General features: G+C 43.7%; 1 protein-coding gene and 1 pseudogene across 2 annotated transcripts in view; both read right to left on the reverse strand.

The window, feature by feature from the left end:
* TTLL4 (tubulin tyrosine ligase like 4) overlaps positions 1–19,424 on the reverse strand; it is a 37,471-nt gene extending 18,047 nt beyond the window's left edge. For both annotated transcript variants that reach the window (XR_003005699.1, XM_024763279.1), the window contains exon 1: positions 19,177–19,424. The gene's annotated coding sequence lies outside the window, so the exon portion shown is untranslated. The remainder of the gene's footprint in view (positions 1–19,176) is intronic.
* Positions 17,050–17,528, reverse strand: LOC112411825 (UDP-N-acetylglucosamine transferase subunit ALG14 homolog pseudogene; annotated as a pseudogene).
* Positions 19,425–24,502: the final 5,078 nt, after the last annotated feature.

Consider the following 24,502-nt stretch of genomic DNA (forward strand, 5'->3'; position numbering starts at 1 on the left):
TCTGCAGTTTTCACACCTGCAGGGAAAGGTGGGTCTGCTTTCACGACAGCATCCAGGGGAAAAATAATACAAGACCCTTTTACAAGAAGTCATTCATCTGGGATAATGCTGAATGAAATCCTGGCATCTTCATCAAGTGTTTTCAGAGTGGCTAGAGGGAAGGAATTAGCAGAGAATTTTTTTGCTCAAGTTTCATTTGAGACACAGTCAATGGGAAGAGGACTTTGTATTTTGATAGGAGAATTCCTGTCTACAGCTACAGGAACTGTTGGTGTTGTCTACCAACAAAAAGCCTGCAGAAACCACATGATGTCACCCTCTTTTCCTGAAAAGGCTGACCTATGTGGATTCTTTCTCAAGGAGAGTACCAAAAAATCACTGCCAATATTCAAAATGATAGTGGGCAAAAGACAGCATAAGGGCTAAAACCAGATATGATGCCAGTAACCGCAAATTAAGGTAAGAGAAAATGGACCTCCACCAAGTCCAAACTATGGAAATACTGTGCGGAGGACAGTTATACTCTGTGCACTTATGGTAGAGAAGCACACACAAAGGGAAGGGTCAAATCCTGCTGGTGATTTTTAAGACCACACACCTGAGTGTGTGTCACGTACACTCAACAGATTCACGTCCCAATTCACGTAGTCATCTTTCAGGAATCTACATCTTTCCCCACTCATGCAGCACAACAGATTCACCAAAGTGATGGCAAAAAGGGCTAAGGAAACAAGATTTCAGGTTGGTGCTCCCTGAATATCACCCAACTTGTGGCTCGTCACGTGCATCCTCCTATCTCAGACCTTCATGTCTCTACAAGTATCGCTCCCTAGAAGGCTTTCCTTCTCTTCCACCAGGCAAAAAATAAACAGCTCAAATATCACTTTCACCAGGCAGCCTTTCTGGACTCCCCAGTTCAAATAGGATGCCTCATCTCTGTGCTCGCCACCATCACTGTCTGTATTACACTGAGCTTTAATAATGGACTACTCATCTGACTAGGAGCAAGGAGCATGTTGTCCCTCCCCGATGTCCCCAATATAGGGTCTCACCCACAATAAGTGCTCAATATTCTGTTGAATAAATAAACTGAAAAAAAATCACAGTAAATAAAGGGGAAATACACTAGAACTGATGAATGCTAGTTTGGGCACCTAATAAATACCAGGTACTATGCTCACTGAATCCTCACAAACACCCTATGTTCAATTTGCTGATGATGAATCCAAGACTCAGTAAAGCTAAGTAACTTTTCTATAATTAAACAACCAACAAGGAGTGGCTAGATTAAAACCTGAGTTTGACTCCATGCTGCCTCTTAAATAGAAATGAAACACACACCTAGGCCCTGTTCCCTCACTTATCCCTAAACTTCAGGTACAAGACAAAAGGCAGGTTGGAAACACTCCTCCACTGTTTATACTGAGCCCCCTTTGCGGGTGAAGTGCCCAAGAGCACACCATTGCATCCTCACCTGCACCGCGGGCAAGCCCACTTTCCCTCACAGACATGGGTACCCACTCGGGGCTGGGTGAAGAGAACCCTCCTCTCTGCACACACTGCTCAATGTCTGCCTCTCTGCATCCCTCCACACGAATCCTCGGTAATAGGAACACTGGACGCAAGTGGACCGGCATCTAGCTGGCTTCACTTTTAATCCAAATGAGGAAGAGGATGGCGAAGGATATACTCCCACCCTCTTCAGAAGCTGTGGGTGGCCTGCTGGGCTAGTGCCAGAGTAAAGTGGATTCTCTTCTCTGTGACTTAACAGGATTCTAGATCTTGTATGTGTCTGCAATGGCCATTTCCCACAGGGCATTTGTTTTTCCTTGTCTGACTTATCTTACTTAGCATAATACCCTCTAGATCTACCCATGGTTTTTTTGGTTTTTTTTTTTTTAATATTTATTTATTTAGGCTGCCCTGGGTGTTAGTTGTGGCAGCGGGATCTTCGTTGCAGCATGTGGGCTTCTTAGTTGCGGCATGCATGTGGGATCTAGTTCCCCAACCAGGGATTGAACCCGGGCCCCCTGCATTGGGAGCATGGAGTCTTACCCATTGGACCACCAGGGAAGTCCCCCACCCATGTTTTTGCAAGTGGCAAGATTTCTCTTTTTATGGCCAAGTAATATTCCACTGTATATATGTACCACATCTTCTGTGTCCATTCATCTATCACTGGACACTTGGGTTGCTTCCATAACTTGGCTATCGTAAATAGTGCTGCAGTGAACACTGGGGTGCTACCAGCATCTCCTTGTTGCTGCTCCTTTACTCAGTGTAGGAACTCTGCTACAGCCACACCCAACTGCTTCAACAGTGCCTTTTCCTCCAGAGGTCCGCTCCAAAATCCTCCACAGCTCCTCTCTTTTATCCTCTCTCCCACATCAAACCAACCTGCTCTCACCACTTCAACTATTACCTGCAGGAGACGAGTCACTTTTCAGACCCGACTTCTCTCAAGCTCTGTGTCCTCATCGCCAACTGTCTTCTCCACCTTTTCCACAGGCAAGTCCAACCACTTCAGCCCAGTTTGTCAGACCAGCTCTGCACTCTTTTTTTTGGCCGCGCCTTACGGCTTACAGCATCTCAGTTCCCCAACCAGGAACTGAACCCGGACCCCGGCAGTGAAAGTGCCAAGTCCTAACCACTGGACCTCCAGGGAATTCCCTAGCTCTGCACTCTTGACGTTCCAATTTCTTTCAGTGGAAACTTCTTTCTCTCAGTCACCTAAGAGGAAAACTTAAGTCACTTCTGATTTCTTCCTTTCTCTTAATCTCCAAAGCCAAACCAGTCACAAAACTTAAGAGATTCTTTCTTCATAGCATGCCTCCTCCTTTCATTTCAACCGCCATCCCAGATCTGGACTGCCGCAACAGCTTCCACACTGAAGTTTGTGTCTCCAGGGTCTGCCCTTCCTAATTCCATTCTGCAGGCAACCTCCAGGTTAACTTTGCTTAAATATTACTTGATCAGTTACCTTTCCAAAAATTTTCCACGAGTCCTTCTCTAATATCCCAGTAGCCCACCAACGACCTGCATCAGAATAACCTGGGGTACAGATTCCTGAGCCCCACTTTCAGAGAGGATTCAGTGGGTCTGAGGTAGGGCCAGGGATCTGTATTTTAAACAAGGCTTCTAGATGATTCTCATGTAAGTCAATAAATAAATTCCAGACTTCTTAGCCTGAGTCTGGCTTCAGTCTTTTTTTAAGGTGTATTTCCATTTCCTTCCACCTTTAACTCTGTTATATGACCTGTTCTGGTCTTGTACTAATCCTTTCAAACCGGTCTGCAGGCCCTTACTCCACTCAGCCTCTTCCTTCCGAATCCTTATCATATTTTATTTACCTTTTCCAGGTCCAGCTCAAGCTCCATCCTACCCATGAATATCTGTTGTGTAATTTATTCCTCTAATTGGATACTTTGTAAAGGCTATCTTTTACCGCTGTTCTCTTCTCATATGAATATGCCTCATAAGCTCCATGATGGTTTTTACAGGAAAATCTTGTGTTTCTGTAACAGATAAATGCACAGCTATGCGAGTAGAAGGAGGAAGATCACTGCCCTAGTCTGGCCTCCTCCTCAGCAATGCTACCCAAGCCTCCCCGCAAAACGTCATGAGATATTAAGGCTCCCTAGAACAAAGTTTAAAAATTAATTGACTTGAGGGTGATGAATATTTTCAATGTCAGTTATACCTCCACAAAGCTGTTAAAAAAGAAACAATTTTTTTTTCCCTTAAAGGGATAAGAAAGGAAGGTAAAGAACTGCTGAACATTCTGAAGATAAACAAAATGGCCTCAAACATCCTTTTCTTTCTATTTGCATGACCCGCTCAGTCCAATTCCTAGTCCTTCACCCCCCTCACCAAGTGCAGGGCTGTTGCAGTAGCATCCTGCCTGACATCCCTGGATCCAGCCTCTCTCCTTCTAAAGCATCCAGTCTCAGGAATCTCAACATCCTGCTTGGCCATCTTTAGACAGCATTCAGAAGCTGTCTATCTCATTCTGCCTTCCACTCTCTGTGGGGTCATTTTGCCTCAAGTTTCCTCCTTAAGTGAGAGTGAATGACGAGCAGTCTATGCTAGAAAATCTATGACTGTTGTCTCAAACCATCAAGTCACCAGGGGCCAGGCCCAGAACAACTTGGACAAAGTATCTATTTCTACAGAAAGCAATTATTCATTACACACTGACTGTATCACTCTCCTACATTACAGGAGTGTATGTGGCTCTTGGGATCTGAAGTTTCCTCTTCCTCCTCCATCTAAGTGTTTCCCTCAGTCACAGGGGAACTCAGGACATCGGAAACAGTTCAGAGTCTACAGTCATAAGATCTCTGATGAAATTACTTTAGTTGCTCAACAGTTATGTAAGAAGGTAGAACTGACTTGTCTGAAATCAAACAGAATGAGTATAGGAATCAGACCCATTTTCTCTTATGAGATAAATCATAAACTATGTCTCCCTAAAGAAAGCTGGAGGAGCATGGAACTTATTTAAAGTCCTGTTAAGAAAGGAAGGCCAATACCCCAACCCTAATGAGAAGGAAGGGTCACTAGCACAAGTTGAGAAGGGCAGCTCTTGTAGAACACAGTTATGTCAGAGTAGTTAGTAAACCTCAGGAAAAAATACAGCTTACAGCAGCTAGAGCTGAGGGAGAGCCATCTGCAAATTACTAAAAAGTGAAAACAGCTGAAGGCTTAACATAATTAAGTGACTAGCTCTCCTGAAGCCTTGACCTTCAGCAGCTTCTGAAAGAAACCTCAGGTGAGCTCTCTAAAGCAGTGGTCCTCGAAGTGTGGTCCCAGACCCTGAGAGAACCCTAAGACTCTTTCAGGGGTTCCACTAGCTGAAACTATTTTCATAACAAAACTAAGATGTGATTTGCCTTTTTTTTACTGTGCCAGCCTTTCCACTGATGGTGCAAGAGCAATAGTAGGTCAAACTGCTGGTTCCTGAGTAGGAGTCGAGACAATGGCACCAAGCGAGATTCTTCACCACCACACACTCCTTCACTGCACAGTGAAAGAAGAAATGCCAGCTTTACTTAAGAATGTCCTTGATGATGCAATAAAAATGAAATCTCAATCCTCAAGTACATCTTTTTAATATTCTGTGTTACAAAATGAGAAGGACATATAAAATAGAAGACGATGGTTGTCTCTAAATAAAGCACTTGTTTGAATTGCAAAATTCCTCTGTGGAACATCATGTTTACTTGAAAGAATGAAGGACACAAAAGTGATGGTTATTCAGACGTTGATACTTGGCAGGCATTCTCTAGAAAATGAAACAGAGTAAGCCTGTCGCTTCAGGGAAAACAGCTGACAGTGTTTGTTGCCAATGATAAAATTTGAGCTTCCAAGAGAAAATTATAATTTTGGCAAAATTGTATCTGCCACCATGAGCTTGACAGCTTCCCAATACTTAAGCATCTTTCTGATGAGTGTGGTGATAATATATTGTTTTTTGATACTGTAAAATAAAATGTGGCAACATTTGTAAGATCAACATAACTCAATGAACCAGTATTTTCTAAATATCTATCACACAATGTCAAAGAATCAGGCACGGGTAAAAGGTCCGGTCAAAGTCAGAGACAGACCAATGGATTCTAATGAAACAAAGTATGAAAAGCTCACTGATAACATTTCAGATTCCATTGCAGCTAAACTGCATAAAACCACCCCTTGTTAACTTCTGTGTAGTACCAAAGAAGAATATCCACTATTGTCTGAAAAGGCCACAGAAATATCCCTCCCTTTTCCAACTAATTATCTATGTGAGGCTGGATTTTCCTCATCATTCAATCACAACAACATATCGAACCAACTGAATGCAGAAACAAATATGAGAATCCAGCTGTCTTCTATTAAGCCAGACAACCAGATTCTCAAAAACAATGCCACTCTTCTCACTAATATTTCTGAAACAACCACATTTTCCATTTTTAAAAATGCTACATATGTTTACTTGTAATGGGTTTATTATAATTTCTAAATGAATTAATAAATAAATACTTCAATTTCTAGTATGGAGTAGATATATATCCCACATTAAAAAACACACTGAAGACCCCAAAGAGCTTTAAAAGTGCAGATAAGAGGGACTTTCCTGGTGGTCCAGTGGTAAAGAATCCTCCTTCCAATGCAGGGGACGTGGGTTCGATCCCTGGTCGGGGAACTAAGATCCCATATGCCGTGGGGCAACTAAACCCACACACTACAACTACTGAGCTCCCGCACCTCAACAAGAGAGCCCACATACCGCAAACTACAGAGCCCACACACCCTGGAGCCCACGTGCCACAACTAGAGAAGAGAAAACCCACACGCCACGCACCACAATGAAAGATCCCGCATGCCTCAGTGAAGATCCCGCGGGCTGCAAGTAAGACCTGAAGCAGCCAAAAATAAATAAATTAATTTTTAAAAAAACTGCAAATAATGAGAACCTCTGGTCTAGAATAGCACTGCCTGTCCAGGATGTCCAAGAGGCTCCCAAGGCAAGGTCCTTTGTATTTCAGGGCCTAACAGAAATTAGCACTCTCAGTATTTGTTCCAAAAATACCAGGTCTGGCTTCCCAGTTCTGCCAGAAGAGAGGATGAGAAGTTCTGGGCATTAAAGAAAAGTTTTCTCTGCATTTCACTAACAGATCAAAGCATCTGATTGCATGCTAAAATACAGGAAGCCTATGACCAGACAATTCCAAGGTCATAGAAGGAATCTAGCAGGAAAGCTACACTCAACTCCACATCATGAGTACCAGATCCTGAAGTTAAAGGTTCATCTAAGTTTTGCAGGTGAGAGCTGGGTGAAGAATTAAAAACAGTAGAAAACAGGATTGGTTCAAGATGGTGGAGCAGAAGGACGTGCACTCACTCCCTCTCGCGAGAGCACCAGAATCACAACTAACTGCTGAACAATCATCAACAGGAAGACACTGGGACTCAGCAAAAAAGACCCCACATCCAAAGACAAAGGAGAAGCTGCAGTGAGACGGTAGGAGGGGTGGAATCACAATAAAATCAAATCCCATAACTGCTGGGTGGGTGACTCACAAACTGGAGAACACATACCACAGAAGTCCACCTACTGGAGTGAAGGTTCTGAGCCCCACATCAGTCTTCCCAACCTGGAGGTCCGGCAACGGGAGGAGGAATTTCCAGAGAATCAGACTTTGAAGGCTAGCGGGATTTGATTGCAGGACTTTGACAGGACTTGGGGAAACAGAGACTCCACTCTTGGAGGGCACACACAAAGTAGTGTGTGCATCAGGACCCACCCATCAGCACAGAAGCAGATTAAAGTTTTACTGAGCTCTGCCCACCACAGCAACAGTCAGCTCTACCCACCACCAGTCCCTCCTCTTAGATAGCTTCATCCACCAAAGGGCAGACAGCAGAAGCAGGAAGAACAACAATTCTGCAGGCTGTGGAACGAAAACCACATTCACAGAAAGACAGACAAAATGAAAAGGCAGAGGACTATGTACCAGATGAAGGAACAAGATAAAACTCCAGAAAAACAACTAAATGAAGCTGAGATAGGCAACCTTCCAGAAAAAGAATTCAGAATAATGATAGTGAGGATGATCCAGGACCGTGGAAAAAGAACGGAGGCTAAGACAGAGAAAATGCAAGAAATGTTTAACAAAGACCTAGAAGAATTAAAGAACAAACACCTAGGAGGGACCTTCAAGATGGCGGAGGAGTGAGATGTGGAGATCACCTTCATCCCTACAAATACATGAAAAATACATCTACATGAGGAGCAACTCCTACAGAACACCTACTGAATGCTGGCAGAAGACCTCAGACTTCCCAAAAGGCAAGAAAATCCCCATGTACCTGGGTAGGGCAAAAGGAAAAACAGAGACAAAAGAATAGGGATGGGACCTGCACCTCTGGGAGGGAGCTGTGAAGGAGGAAAAGTTTCCACACACTAGGAAGCCCCTTCACTGGTGGAGACAGGGGGTGGGCAGGGGGGGAAGCTTCGGAGTCACGGAGGAGAGCGCAGCAACAGGGGTGCACAGAGCAAAGTGGAGAGATTCCCACACAGAGGACCGGTGCCGACCAGCACTCACCAGCCTGAGACGCTTGTCTGCTCACCCGCCGGGGTGGGTAAGGCCTGGGAGCTGAGGCTCGGGCTTCGGAGGTCAGACCCCAGGGAGAGAACTGGGGTTGGCTGCGCGAACACAGCCTGCAGGGGGTTAGTGCGCCATGGCTAGCCGGGAGGGAGTCCGGGAAAAAGTCTGGACCTGCCTAAGAGGCAAGAGACCATTGTTTCAGGGTGCACAAGGAGAGGGGATTCCTTCCCTGTCTGCCCACAGAAGGCAGAGCACCGCCTAAACAAGCTCAAAAGAAGGGTACAAGCCGTGGCCATCAGCTCAGACACCAGAGGTGGGCATGAAACGCTAATGCTGCTGCTACAGCCACCAAGAATCCTGTGTGCAAGCACACGTCACTATCCACACACACCCCCAACCCCCCAGGAGCCTGTGCAGCCCACCACTGCCAGGGTCCCGTGATCCAGTGACAACTTCCCAGGAGAACACACAGCACGCCAGGCCCCTGCAATATCATGCTGGCCTCTGCCGCTGCAGGCTCACCCGGCATTCCAATTATAACTACCGTACCCCTCCCTCCCCCCAGCATGAGTGAGCCAGAGCCCCCTAATCAGTCGCTGCTTTAACTCCGTGCTGTCTGGGTAGGAACAGAAGCCTGAGGGTGACATACATACAGAGGCAGGGCCAAATCCAAAGCTGAACCCCAAGAGCTGTGCAAACAAAGATGAGAAAGGGAAATTTCTCCCAGCAGCCTCAGAAGCAGTGGATTAAATCCTCACAATCAACTTGAGGTGCCCTGCATCTGTGGAATACCTGAATAGACAACGAATCAACCCAAAATTGAGGCAGTGGACTTTGGGAGCAACTGGAGACTTGTGGTTTGCCATCTGCCATCAACTTGTTTCTGATTTTTATGTCTACCTTAGTATAGTTTTTAGCACTTGTATCACTTAGTGGATTTGTTTATTGGTTTGGTTGCTCTTTTTTTTTAAATTACGTTTTTATTGTAATAATTTTTTTTTTTCTTTTTGTGGTACGCAGGCCTCTCACTGTTGTGGCCTCTCCCGTTGTGGAGCACAGGCTCCGGATGCACAGGCTCAGTGGCCATGGCTCACAGGTCCAGCCGCTCAGCGGCATGTGGGATCTTCCCGGACCGGGGCACGAACCCGTGTCCCCTGCATCGGCAGGCGGACTCTCAACCACTGCGCCACCAGGGAAGCCCTATTGTAATAATTTTTAAAATATTTTTATTTTATTTTTATTTTTATTTATTTATTTATTTTTCTTTCTTTCTTTTTTTTCCTCCCGAGCCGTGTGGCTGACAGGGTCTTGGTGCTCTGGCCTGATGTCAGGCCTGAGCCTCTGAGGTGGGAGAGCCGAGTTCAGGACATTGGACCACCAGAGACCTCCCAGCCACACGTAGTATCAGTCAGCGAGAGCTCTCCCAGAGATCTCTGTCTCAACACTAAGACCCAGCTCCACCCAATGGCCAGCAAGCTCCAGTGCTGGATGCTCCATGCCAAACAACTAGCAAGACAGGAACACAACCCCACCCATTAGCAGAGGCTGCCTAAAATCATACTAAGTTCACAGACACACCAATACACACCACTGGATGCAGCCCCACCCACCAGAAAGACAAGATCCAGCCCCACCCACCAGAACACAGGCACCAGTCCCCTCCACCAGGAAGCCTACACAAGCCGCTAAACCAACCTTACCCACTGGGGGCAGACACCAAAAACAATGGGAACTACAAACCTGCAGCCTGCAAAAACACAGTGTATTCAGCAAAATGAGAAGACAGAGAAATATGCAGCTGATGAAGGAGCAAGGTAAAAACCCACCAGACCGGCCTTCGCTGGTGGCGCAGTGGTTGAGAGTCCGCCTGCCGATGCAGGGGACACAGGTTCGTGCCCCGGTCCGGGAAGATCCCACATGCCGTGGAGTGGCTAGGCCTGAGCCATGGCTGCTGAGCCTGCGCATCCAGAGCCTGTGCTCCGCAACGGGAGAGGCCACAACAGTGAGAGGCTCGCGTACCGCAAAAAGAAACAAAACAAACAAACAAAAAAACCAAAAAAAAAAAACCCACCAGACCAAACAAATGAAGAGGAAATAGGCAGTCTACCTGAAAAAGAATTCAGAGTAATGATAGTAAAAATGATCCAAAATCTTGAAAACAGAATGGAGAAAATACAAGAAACATTTAACAAGAGCCTAGCAGAACTACAGAGCAAACAAACTGATGAACAACACAATAAGTGAAATTAAAAATTCTCTAGAAGCAATCAATAGCAGAATAACTGAGGCAGATTAGTGACAGAAGAACAGATAAGTGACCTGGAGATAAAAAGTGGAAATAACTACCACAGAGCAGAATAAAGAAAAAAGAATGAAAAGAATTGAGGACAGCCTCAGAGACCTCTGGGCCAACATTAAAGGCACCAACATTCAAATTATGGGGGTACCAGAAGAAGAAGAGAAAAAAAAAGGCTCTGAGAAAATATCTGAAGAGATTATAGTTGAAAACTTCCCTAACATGGGAAAGGAAATATTCAATCAAGTCCAGGAAGTGCAGAGAGTCCCATACAGGATAAATCCAAGGAGAAACACGCCAAGACACATGTTAATCAAACTACCAAAAATTAAAACAAAGAAAAGATATTAAAGCAGCAAGGGAAAAGCAACAAATAACATACAAGGGAATCCCCATAAGGTTAACAGCTGATCTTTCAGCGGAAACTCTGCAAGCTAGAAGGGAGTAGCAGAACATATTTAAAGTGATGAAGGGGAAAAAACTACAAACAAGATTACTCTACCCAGCAAGGATCTCATTAAGATTCCATGGAGAAATTAAAACCTTTACAGACAAACAAAAGTTAAGAGAATCCAGCACCACCAAACCAGCTTTACAACAAATGCTAAAGGAACTTCTCTAGGCAGGAAACACAAGAGAAGGAAAAGACCTATGATAACAAACATAAAACAATTAAGAAAATGGTATTAGGAGCATACATATTGACAATTACCTTAAATGTAAATGGATTAAATGCTCCAACCAAAAGACACAGACTGGCTGAATGGATACAAAAACAAGACCCGTATATATGCTTTCTACAAGAGACCCACTTCAGGCCTAGGGACACATACAGACTGAAAGTGAGGGGATAGAAAAAGATACTCCATGCAAATGGAAACCAAAAGAAAGCTGGAGTAGCAATTCTAATATCAGACAAAATAGACTTTAAAATAAAGACTACTACAAGAGACAAAGAAGGACACTACATAATGATCAAAGGATCAATCAAAGAAGAAGACATAACTATTGTAAATATTTTTGCACCCAGCATAGGAGCACCTCAAAACATAAGGCAAATGCTAACAGCCATAAAAGGGGAAATTGACAGTAACAAAAAAAAAAAAAATATCTTTTCCAATCACAACACTATGAGACTAGATAACAATTACAGGGAAATACCTGTAAAAAATACAAACACGTGGAAGTTAAGCAATACACTACTAAATAACCAAGAGATCACTGAAAAAATCAAAGAGGAAATCAAAAACAACCTAGAAACAAATGACAATGAAAACATGACGACCCAAAACCTATGGGATGCAGCAAAAGCAATTCTAAAAGGGAATTTTATAGCAATACAATCCTACCTCAAGAAACATCTCAAATAAACAACCTAACCGTACACCGAAAGCAATTCGAGAAAGAAAAAGAAACCCTCAAAGTTAGCAGAAGGAAAGAAATCATAAACATCAGATCAGAAATAAATGAAAAAGAAATGAAGGAAATAATAGCCAAAATCAATAAAACTAAAAGCTGGTTCTTTGAGAAGATAAACAAAATTGATAAACCATTAGCCAGAGTCATTGAGAAAAAAAAGGGAGAAGACTCAAATCAACAGAATTAGAAATGAAAAAGGAGAGGTAACAACTGAGTGCAGAAACACAAAGAATCATGAGAGATTACTACAAGCAACTCTATGCAAATAAAATGGACAACGTGGAAGAAACGGACAAATTCTTAGAAAAGCACAACCTTCCAAGACTGAACCAGGAAGAAGTAGAAAATATAAACAGACCAATCACAAGCACTGAAATTGAAACTGTGATTAAAAATTTTCCAACAGGGGCTTCCCTGGTGGCGCAGTGGTTGGGAGTCCACCTGCTGATGCAGGGGACATGGGTTCGTGCCCCGGTCTGGGAAGATCCCGCATGCCGCGGAGCGGCTGAGCCCGTAAGCCATGGCCACTGAGCCTGTGCATCCGGAGCCTGTGCTCCGCAACGGGAGAGGCCACAACAGTGAGAGGCCCGCGTACCACAAAAAAAAAAAAAAAATTTCCAACCAACAAAAGCCAGGACCAGATGGGTTCACAGGCGAATGCTATCAAACACTTAGAGAAGAGCTAACACCTGTCCTCAAACTCTTCCAAAATATAGCAGAGGGAGGAAAACTCCCAAACTCATTCTACGAGGCCACCATCACCCTGATACCAAAACCAGACAAAGATGTCACAAAAAGAGAAAACTACAGACCAATATCACTGATGAACATAGATGCAAAAATCCTCAACAAAATACTAGCAAACAGAATCCAACAACACATTAAAAGGATCATACACGATGATCAAATGGGATTTATCCCAGGGATGCAAGGATTCTTCAATATACGCAAATCAATCAATGGGATACAGCATATAAACAAACTGAAGAAGAAAAACCATATGATCATCTCAATAGATGCAGAAAAAGCTTTTGACAAAATTCAACACCCATTTATGATAAAAACTCTCCAGAAAGTGGGCATAGAGGGAACCTACCTCAACATAATAAAGGCCATATATGACAAACCCACAGCAAACATCATTCTCAATGGTGAAAAACTGAAAGCATTTCCTCTAAGATCAGGAACAAGACAAGGACGTCCACTCTCACCACTACTATTCAACATAGTTTTGCAAGTCCTAGCCTTGGCAATCAGAGAGGAAAAAGAAATAAAAGAAATACAAATTGGAAAAGAAGTAAAACTGCCACTGTTTGCAGATGACATACTATACATAGAGAATCCTAAACATGCCACTAGAAAACTACTAGAGCTAATCAATGAATTTGGTAAAGTTGCAGGATACAAAATTAATGCACAGAAATCTCTTGCATTCCTATATACTAACAACGAAAGATCAGAAAGAGAAATTAAAGAAACAATCCCATTCACCATTGCAACAAAAAGAATAAAAACCTAGGAATAAACCTACCTAAGGACGTAAAAGACCTGTACGCAGAAACCTATAAGACACTGATGAAAGAAATCAAAGATGACACAAACAGATGGAGAGATATACTATGTTCTTGGATTAGAAGAATCAATATTGTGAAAATGACTGTACTTCCCAAAGCAATCTACAGATTCAATGCAATCCCTATCAAATTACCAACAGCATTTTTTGCAGAACTATAACAAAAAATCTTAAATTTGTATGGACCCCAAATAGCCAAAGCAATCTTGAGGGAAAAAAACGGAGCTAGGGGGTTTCCCTGGTAGCGCAGTGGTTGAGAATCTGCCTGCTAATGCACGGGACACAGGTTCGAGCCCTGGGCTGGGAGGATCCCACATGCCACGGAGCAACTAGGCCCGTGAGCCACAACCACTGAGCCTGCACGTCTGGAGCCTGTACTCCGCAACAAGAGAGGCCGCGATAGTGAGAGGCCCACGCACCGCGATGAAGAGTGGCCCCCACTTGCCACAACTAAAGAAAGCCCTCACACAGAAACGAAGACCCAACACAGCCAAAAATTAATTAATTAATTAATTTTTTAAAAATGGAGCTAGAGGAATCTAACTCCTTGACTTCAGACTATACTGCAAAGCTACAGTAATCAAGACAATATGGTACTGGCACAAAAAAAAGAAATATAGGTCAACAGAACAGGATAGAAAGCCCAGAGATAAACCCATGCACATATGGTCATCTTATCATTGATAAAAGATGCAAGAATATACAATGGAGAAAAGACAGCCTCTTCAATAAGTGGTGCTGGGAAAACTGGACAGCTACATGTAAAAGAATGAAATTAGAACACTCCCTAACACCATACACAAAAATAAACTCAAAATGGATTAAAGAACTAAATGTAAGACTAGACACTATAAAACTCTTAGAGGAAAACTTCAGAAGAACACTCTTAGACATAAATCACAGCAAGATCTTTTTTGATCTACCTCCTAGAGTAATGGAAATAAAAACAAAAATAAACAAATGGGACCTAATGAAGCTCAAAAACTTTTGCACAGCAAAGGAAACCATAAACAAGATGAAAAGACAACCCTCAGAATGGGAGAAAGTATTTGCAAATGAAGCAACTGACAAAGGATTAATCTCCAAAATTTACAAGCAGCTCATGCAGCTCAATCTCAAGAAAACAAACAACCCAATCCAAAAATGGGCAGAAGACCTACATAGACATTTCTCCAAAGAAGACATACAGATGGCCAACAAACACATGAAAAGATGCTCAACATCACTAATTATTAGAGAAATGCAAATCAAAACTACAGTGAGGTATCACCTCACACCAGTTAGAATGGGCACCATCAGAAAATCTACAAACAATAAATGCTGGAGAGGGTGTGGAGAAAAGGGAACCCTCTTGCACTGATGGTGGGAATGTAAATTGATACAGCCACTATGGAGAACAGTATGGACGTTCCTTAAAAAACTAAAAATAGAATTACCATACGACCCAGCAATCCCACCACTGGGCATATACCCAGAGAAAACCATAATTCAAAAAGACACATGCACCCCCAATGTTCACTGCAGCATTATTTACAATATCCAGGTCATGGAAGCAACCTAAATGCCCATCGACAGATGAATGGATAAAGATGTGGTACATATATACGATGGAATATTACTCAGCCATGAAAAGGAATGAAATTGGGTCATTTGTAGAAACGTGGATGGACCTAGAGGCTGTCATACAGAGTGAAGTAAGTCAGAAAGAGAAAAACAAATATCGTATATTAACGCATATATGTGCAATCTGGAAAAATGGTACAGATGAACCAGTCTGCAAGGGAGAAATAGAGACACAGATGTAGAGAACAAAAGTGGACACCAAGGGGGGAAAAGCAGGGTATGGGAGTGGGGCGGTGGTGGTGGGATGAACTGGGAGATTGGGATTGACATATATATACTAATATGTACAAAATGGATAACTACTGAGAACCTGCAGTATAAAAAATAAATAAATAGAATAAAATTTTTAAATAAATAAAAATAGTAGAAAACAGAGAAAAAAATAGTTTTTCAGCAAGGGATTTTTCATTTACATATTCATTTTTGGATTTGGTTATAAATATTCTGTCTCCCTTCTTCCGTCCCTTTTCCCCTACCTACTCTCAAAGTTGGTGCTCCTCTGTGCTCAGTCTTCTCATTTGGCCTGGCACATAGTAAGTGCTCAATAAATGGCAGTTGCAACTATTAACACAAACTCTCCCAAAGCAACCTCTTTTATCCCATGGCCTCAACCATCTCCTACATTCTCAACTTTCTTTCATCACTCAGACCTACAGAACAACCTCCCAGGCCTTTCTACCTTGATGTGCTGCAGGAACCTCAATTCAGCATGCCCAAACTCCTTTATCTTTCTCCTCAAAGCCCTCCTCCTAATAGTTCCTCCTGCATCACCACCCACTTAATCACTGAAGTCAGAAAACAAGAATCATTCCAGACTGCTCTTTGTCCCACTCCCTACATCTACTTTGCCACCAGGTTTTGTCCACTCTACCACTGTTAATCTCTCTCTAAACCCTCTCTCTCACTGCAACCACTATAAAGCCCTCATCCTCTCTAGTCTGGTCTCTAGTTTTCTCATTGGCTCCCTGCCTTCAGTCTAAAATCTTACTTATTCAAACTGCACACTGACACTACAGTAGTAATCTCAAGCACAAATCTGATGTTACCTTCCCACTAATTACCTTTCCGTGGTCTTCCTGCAATATACTCTTCTGATGATTTTACTCATGTATTCCCCTAGGAATTTTTAAAACCATGTATTCCGCGGGGAGTTCCTGGTGGCCTAGTGGTTAGGATTCCAGACTTTCACTGCCATGGCCCAGGTTCAATCCCTGGTTGGGGAACTGAGATCCTGCAAGCCATGCGGTAGAGCCAAAAAAAAAAAAAAAATTAAACCCATGTATTCCTTGCACATCTTAAAGTTGAACTCTAAAATTTTTCATCACAAGTTTAAACAAGTTTATCCTTTTGTTAAGAGGAGGTAGAAAATACTAAATATTTTATAGAAAGAACTAAGGTAAGGATTAACTGTAACTGAAATAAACATTTCATGACGATTTAATAAAATGAGTTTTAACTATCTGATTAACACATCTAAACTAAAAGAAATCTCTTTTAAAAAAATTTATGCAACTTCTATCCAATACAGCTTGAAAAATCTGTGGTCCCAAAAAACATTTTAGACACATTTAACTGTTGTGTTCTTTTTTTTTTTTAATATTTATTTATTCATTTCACTGCACCGGGTCTTGGATGCAGCATGCAGGATCTTCATCGCTGCATACAGGATCTTTTAGTTGCAGCATGCAGGATCTAGTTCCCTGACCAGGGATGGAACTTGGGCCCCCTGCATTGGGAGGGTGCAGTCTTAACCACTGGACCACCAGGGAAGTCTCCAACTGTTGTGTTCTTCTGAATTCAGAATATCCCAACAAGGAACAAGCTTCACTCTAACAGCAGTGTGTATTACACATGGGAAGACAGGAAGACTTCTAGGGTTTTTTTGTTTGTTTGTTTGTTTGTTTTTTCTGGGTGGTCTCATCTGTATGATCCTATTAGGAAATTTATTCATGAATTCAATAGTTATGTCCCGAACAGAAGGGTAGAATAGTACAATGATTAGAGTATAGATGCTGCAGTCTCAGGCTTTCCGGGTTTGGATCCACTTAGTGGCCCTCAGACTTTGGGCAAGTCAATTTTTTCCCATATGGCTCAGTTTTCTTACCAAATCTGGCTTCACTCGGTGAGTCAGGGGGAAGGGAGAGCCACACAGAGTACAAGGTGGTGAGTACCGTGGACAGCCAGGACTGATGGACCTCCCGGCTTCTGGGAATGCGGTGAATATAGTATTCGGGAAACGTAGCACTGGAGTTTCTATCAGCTCGATTTATTCAAAAGAATTTATTTTACGGGCACTCATTTCATCAGTGTCAGCAATGATATAATGTCTAGGAGAGTAGGCATCGGACAAGTTCTCGAGCAGCCTCAGGATCTCAGTGGTATGCCCACCGGACCCAGCCAGCACCAAGAGGCTGAGAGACCGCTGGGGCACAGCGGCGCGGGGACGCAGCACTACCCATAGCCGCACTGTCAGCAGCACGGCCACGGCTCCTGCCGCCGCCGCGAGGATAAGGGTGCCACCCATTCAAAGAGAAGACGCATGCGTGCTATCCCCCAGCGCCGGCCGCCGCAGCCCTTCTAGGTTTCTGAGGTAACTTAATCAAACACCAAAGAAGGCCCCCCTGAAATTAATATTTCCAAAATATTCCGTTTGCCAACCTGAGGTTTTTATACTCAGAAAAATATGCTATAGTAAAATTTGAGAGCGTGAGAGATATGACACTCTCCACCCCTTTTTTGTAAGGTCAGTTTTAGAAGCGTTCATTTGGAAGCTGAGGATCTGGGAACTGATTCTTCTAAAACTATATGTGCATGTCTTTCCCTTGGAAGTCTCAGGCCCCTGAATATCCTGCTTGAAAACCACTGCTCTGGAGGATGTAGTTCTAACTCCTCAGCAAAACATCCAAAGCCCTTTGTGATCTAACCCCTATTAATTTCCCTATTCCTATTTGTCCCGGGCTGGTTCCCTCCAAACACAGCTCAGGTCTATCCGACTGTTTCCAGTTCTCTTTTCAGGCCTTTACTAAAGCTACTTTAGTATCTTTACTAAAGCTACTTTGTATCTGGAATGTCCTCTCACCTCTTTATTCCCAGAAAACACTTGATAATTTTTCAATGCTCCATTCAGCCCAATTAATAAGCAGCTGGTAACTTTACGGGCACCAAGTGAGTGGTTTTTATGCAAACAATGCCTCAGTATTTATTGCAAGAAATTAAGGATGGGATAGAACACTGTCCCAAGGGTCTCCCAGCTACTCGTTGACTGGCTAAATCAACAGGTAATGACGTTAAGGAAGATGGGATCTGGAGTAACTGAGAGAGCAGGGATAACTCCCTAAGGAAGGAAGGATTAAAACATTTCCTAGATCCAGATTGGGAATGTGAAGACCAGGGAATGGGGATAATATAGTTTTCCAAGTAAATTTGGGTTAAATATCCTTCTAATGTTTTATCAGAACACACACCACACATACGGCAAATGCTGTTTACCTGATTAAAATCTCCCCTAGACTATAAGCTCTGTGAAAACACGCCTGCCATGCTCACCACTGTATCCGCCCCCCCGCCGGGCCTTCCACAGTGCCCTGGCTCACTAAATATTTGTCGATGTTTATTAAAAATCGTTGAATGATTAAATGAAGTAATGGATGTATGGATACATGAAGAATTTAATTCCACAGCACCTCGGATGCTGTCTGAATCTCTAGTTTAAGAAAGTAGTTCTCTACAGATAGTGAAGATGGGGAAGTTAAAAAGTGGGTATCCATGTAAAATTCAGCCGTGAGGCCTGAGAGGAGCTTGGGCTTACACCCAAGCAGGGAGAATTTAAACTGCAGCGGAGCGGGAAAGACGAGGCACGGAGGCCCAGGGTGAGAGGATGCTGCAGGGTTCGGGGCACCCAGAGGCGGGGCGACTAAGTTCACTGGGCGTGGCGGGGAAGGGGGCGGAGGGGGGAGGGTGGAGAAGGGTTCCGAAGAGGCGCGAAGTCCTGGCAGGGTGGGAGGACGCGGCCCCCTCTCCTCCCAGGGGATGGAGAGGTGGCGGGCAGGAAGCAGGGCTGGGACAGGAGCGGCCAGAGGGCTGGGGGCCGCGTGAAAGGACTCGGGCAGAGGGAGGGGCGGGAGAGTCGGGGCGGCGGAGGGTCGTTTTCCTGGCTCCATGGCCACACTCACCCAGCGGACTCAGCTTCGCCCCGGCTGGGCGCCGGCTCCGGGCTGCTTCCTCCCTTGGCCTTCCGGGCTGGCGGGCGGCCTCAGGCGCCCCTAGCAACCACGCACGGCCACACGGCCCGCGCTATCAGCCGCCGGCGCCGCTGCCACCAGCCACGCACTGCGCGCGCCCCCAGCGGACGGACGGAGGGCCTGAAGGGGCGATCCCAGCGGGAGGGAGGCAGGCGCGCGGAATCTCGGGGATTGTGGAGTTTGGGAGGGCAGGCGGTCACAGGGCTCGCGCACACGCAACGCTTCAACAGGGGTGGGACTCGTCGAGTGGAATTCTGGGAGATGTAGTCTCAATGTTAAATCCGTTAAAGGCTAAGTCCTGGCGGCGCTATACCTTGATTCTACCTAACCCCTATGGACTCTTTCTTCGGCCGTGCCTTAATTCGCTCCTCTAAAATCAAAGAGCTCAGGCTTTATTAAAGGATTTTCTTGTAGTTCCTTCCAGTAAGCCTTTGAGTTTGACCCCAGGAAAGGATAGATCGCCAGATCCGCCATGCTTCCGTCTACCCACCTTCCCCTAACCCCACCCACCCAACAGGCTCCAATTACAACCACCTGCTTCCTGGGCTCCAAGTGTGAACTTTAGGAAACACTGACTCAGTTAATTATCTCGCCAGGCAAGACAGATTGTACCCCCTCAGTCTCAGATGTCCCTAGACCTAATGGATTTGGAGATCTCAAGAGAGATGGAGGGTGAAAACTTTTCTAAATAGTCTGCTACAGAAATAAAGGGGACAATAAAAGATGAAACTAACCTAAGGAAAATAATCGGGACCAGAACAAAGATGCTTAATAAATATTTGATTTAGGCAACAGTCATTGATAAATGCTAAAATCATTAGAGGGTTGATGGGGGATTTTTACACTGAAAGGACATTTGCTATCACTTGTATATTTTAATCACTCTTAGATCATGAAATGTGGGGCAGCTATAAATTATCTCATGATATGCAATTTGAACTACACAGTAATACTTAGGAAGTAGTGTATTTTTGTCTAAAAATCAGTTGAATCTGAATCTTAATCAAACTCTTGGCTCCAACTTCCAGTTTTCAGGAAATAAAGAGAAACGTCGTCACAAGAAAGCCATTTGACCAATCCAGAATGTAGGCCAACGTATCGAGGAATGACCTAATTTCTCCGACAATTTCAGAGTATAAAAAAAGAGTGAGGTGTTCTATATCATAAGAGACTTAAGAGACATAATTACATCAATGAGTGGACCTTGTTTAGATCCTGATGCAAATCAGCCAACTGCAAAAAAGATACTTTTGGGCTTCCCTGGTGGCGCAGTGGTTGAGAGTCCGCCTGCCAATGCAGGGGACGCGAGTTTGTGCCCCCCCCCCCTCCCCCGGTCCGGGAAGATCCCACATGCCGCGGAGCGGCTGGGCCCGTGAGCCATGGCCGCTGAGCCTGCACGTCCAGAGCCTGTGCTCCGCAACGGGAAAGGCCACAATAGTGAGAGGCCTGCCTACTGCAAAAAACAAAACAAAACAAAAAAGATACTTTTGAGACAATAGAGAAATCTGAACATGGATGGGGGAATATTAAGAACATAGATAATGTTAAGAAATCATTATTAATATTTTTAGTTATTGTAGTTTACTGAATGGTGACCCCCCCAATATATCCTTGTGTTAATTCCAGGAACCTGTAAATATTACTTTATATGACAAAATATGTGAGTGAGGATTTTGAGAGGATGATCTTGAAAGGATTAAGGAATTTTCCTGGATTATCTGGGTGGGCCCTAAACCCAGTAACAAGTGTCCCTAGTGAGGCAGAGGGAGCTGGGACAGACACAGAGAATACACAGAAAAAAGGAAGAGGCAGTGTGACCAAGGAGGTACAGATCAGAGTGAAGAGGAATGCCTGGGGCTACCAGAAGGTAGAAGAGGCAAGAATGGATTCTTCCTTAGAACATTCTGAGGGAATGGGGTTCTTCAGACAGCCTGATTTCAGAATTCTGGCTTCCAGAACTGTGAGAGAATTTCTGTTGTTTTAAGTCACTAAATTTGTGGTGATTTTTTCTGGCAGCCACAGGACATTTTGACATCTTTTAAGAAGATATCCTTATTTTTTACAGACACTATAAGGTATTAAACAACATGGTGCTAGGGGGTTGCTTTTGCTTTAAAATACTACAGCAAACACCCTAGTAGCAACGAGCACAGGTAGCATCCAGGTCTTAGTTTCTAATACCACTACATTACAAGGAACCAGGGCTCCCTACAGAAATGGCTGATTCTCAGACCGGAACAGGAAATATACAAAATGAGCCCGAAGCATCTGGTAGTGCCAGAAAGAAAGTGTTCCTAAAACAAACAAAAAACAGATTGGTGGGTGTATGTCACAGGAGCTAACTGAAAGAACTCCCAAGGACCAAAACTCGAACAATTTGAGCAATAAAATCAAATAAACAGTGGTTTATGACCCAAAGTATAAAATATCCATGAGTCCCTGATATAAATAAATGGTTGAATATATTCACAAATGTGATAAAAAGACAAATCTTCTATGCAGAAAAATTCCCCCCAAATTATGTAGATACTCAGCCCTAAAGGAGGGGGAGTATAACCCCCATTCCTCAAGTTTGGGCTGTGCAGAGCGACTTCTTTCCAATGAGTACAGTATGGAAAGGGAGGCGGAGTAGGGCAATAGTAGTAACAGTAGAAAAATCTGACAAACATCACTTCTGCCAGGTGATCAAGGTCAACACCAAGTCCTAAGTCATGTAGATAGTATATGCCCTTGATATATGATGAAAATGGCATTTTACTTTTGTGATCTTCCTCCCCCAAACCCATAATTCCAGTATAGGCATGAGAAACACCAGGCAAATTCCAGTAGAGGAGCATCCTACAAAATACCTGACCAGTACCTCTCAAAATTGTCAAGGTCACAATGTTCATTGCAGCACTATTTACAATAGCCAGGACATGGAAGCAACCTAAGTGTCCATCAACAGATGAATGGATGAAGATGTGGCACATATATACAATGAGATATTACTCAGCCATAAAAGAAATGAAATTGAGTTATCTGTAGTGAGGTGGATGGACCTAGAGTCTGTCATACAGAGTGAAGTAAGCCAGAAAGAGAAAAACAAATACCGTATGCTAACACATATATATGGAATCTAAAAAAAAAAAAAGGTTCTGATGAACCTAGGGGCAGGACAGGAATAAAGACGCAGACGTAGAGAATGGACTTGAGGACACGGGGAGGGGGAAGGGTAAGCTGGGACAAAGTGAGAGAGTGGCATGGACATATATACACTACCAAATGTAAAATAGATAGCTAGCGGGAAGCAGCCGCATAGCACAGGGAGATCAGCTCTGCGCTTTGTGACTACCTAGAGTGGTGGGATAGGGAGGGTGGGAGGGAGATGCAAGAGGGAGGGGATATATGTATGCATATAGCTGATTCACTTTGTTATACAGCAGAAACTAACACAACACTGTAAAGCAATTATACTCCAATAAAGATGTTAAAAAAAATTGTCAAGGTCATCAAAAACAAGAAACTTCTAAGAAACTGTTAGAGCCAGAGGAGCCCAAGGACAGCTAAATGACGTGTAATGAGATCTTGGAACAGAAAAAGGAAATTAGGTAAGAATTAAGGAAATATGAATAAAATACAGGTTTTAGGGCTTCCCTGGTGGCGCAGTGGTTGAGAGTCCACCTGCCGATGCAAGGGACACGGGTTCGTGCCCCGGTCTGGGAAGATCCCACATGCCGCGGAGCGGCTGGGCCCGTGAGCCATGGCCACTGAGCCTGTGCGTCTGCAGCCTGTGCTCCGCAACAGGAGAGGCCACAACAGTGAGAGGCCGCGTACCGCAAAAAAAAAAAATTAATTATTGCTTGATGCAATAGCCTAAAAAGTTTGGATGTAAATTTAATTTCTCTACATTAAATTGTTTACATACCAGATAAGCAAAATATTTCAAGCTAGTGTTTAACAAATTATTTGGAAAAAGCAAATAATTCCTTTACAAGGTAATTCCCCCTAGTTTACCTTCTAGGAAAAATAAAATCCGGATTTAAAAACACAATACTGTATACATATTTGTGTTAATCAGACAGGTCTTAGTGAAGTACTGTGGTTTTGTGAAAAACAAAAACAAAATTTCTGATTTGTCAGAGATACATTCCGATGTACTCATGGATAACATATGTTGCCCAGGATTTGTTTCAAAATACTTAAGTAAAAAAAGAATAGGGCTTCCCTGGTGGCGCAGTGGTTGAGAGTCCGCCTGCCGTTGCAGGGGACACGGGCTCGTGCCCCGGTCCGGGAGGATCCCACATGCCGCGGAGCAGCTAGGCCCGTGAGCCATGGCTGCTGAGCCTGCGCGTCCAGAGCCTGTGCTCCGCAACGGGAGAGGCTACAACAGTGAGAGGCCCGCGTACCGCAAAAAAAAAAAGAGTATATGGTAGCTATCGAAGTGGTGATGGGGTTCACTGAACTAATCTCTCTACTTTTTTGTATGTTTGAAAATTTCCAGCTAATAGACTTAATGTTCAAAACTGAACTAGAGTTTTCCCACCCACTACCACTCCACTAACAGCCTTCCTCACTTCAGTTAATGGCAATTCCATCCTTCCAATTGCTCGGGCCAAAAACCATGGAGTCATCCTTGACTGCTTTCCTTTGTTACACTCTCACATCCAATCAGTCAAGAAAACTTATTTGTTCCATCTTCAAAATACATTCAAAATCTGACTACTTTTCACCACTCCAGTCCAGGACACCATTATCTCTCATGTGGATTATTACAATAGCCTCCTAATTGCCCACACTACTTCCCCTCCTCCCCCATTCCTCACTGTCCATCATAATACAAGAATGAAGAGCAATCTTTTAGAACATAAGGTAGATCTCAGAACTCCTCTGATCCAACTTCCAATAGATCCCTACTCTATGTAAAATGTAAGGTCTTTAAGGCCTACAACTGGTCCCTATTACCTTCCTGTCCTCATTTCCTACTGTTCTCCCCCTTCTTTTTTCCATCCAAACTGGCCTCCTCATAGCTCCTCAAGCACTCCAGGCATACTTCCATATGGCCATACTCCAATGGCCTTTGAAGACCATTCTCCCTGCATAGTCTTCCCTCAGAGAGCTGCACTGCTTTGTTCAAATGTCATCTTCTAAGTGAGGTCTACCCTGGCTATCCAGCTCAGCACTCCTCATCCCCCCCTTCCTGCTTTGTATTTCTCTGGAGCTTTTATCACATTCCTACATACTAAAAAATTTATTTTTTTTAAGTTTTCTTTAAGTA

The sequence above is a fragment of the Neophocaena asiaeorientalis genome, unplaced genomic scaffold, assembly GCF_003031525.2.
Source record: "Neophocaena asiaeorientalis asiaeorientalis breed wild unplaced genomic scaffold, Neophocaena_asiaeorientalis_V1.1 scaffold86, whole genome shotgun sequence".
NCBI classification, from domain to species: domain Eukaryota; kingdom Metazoa; phylum Chordata; class Mammalia; order Artiodactyla; family Phocoenidae; genus Neophocaena; species Neophocaena asiaeorientalis.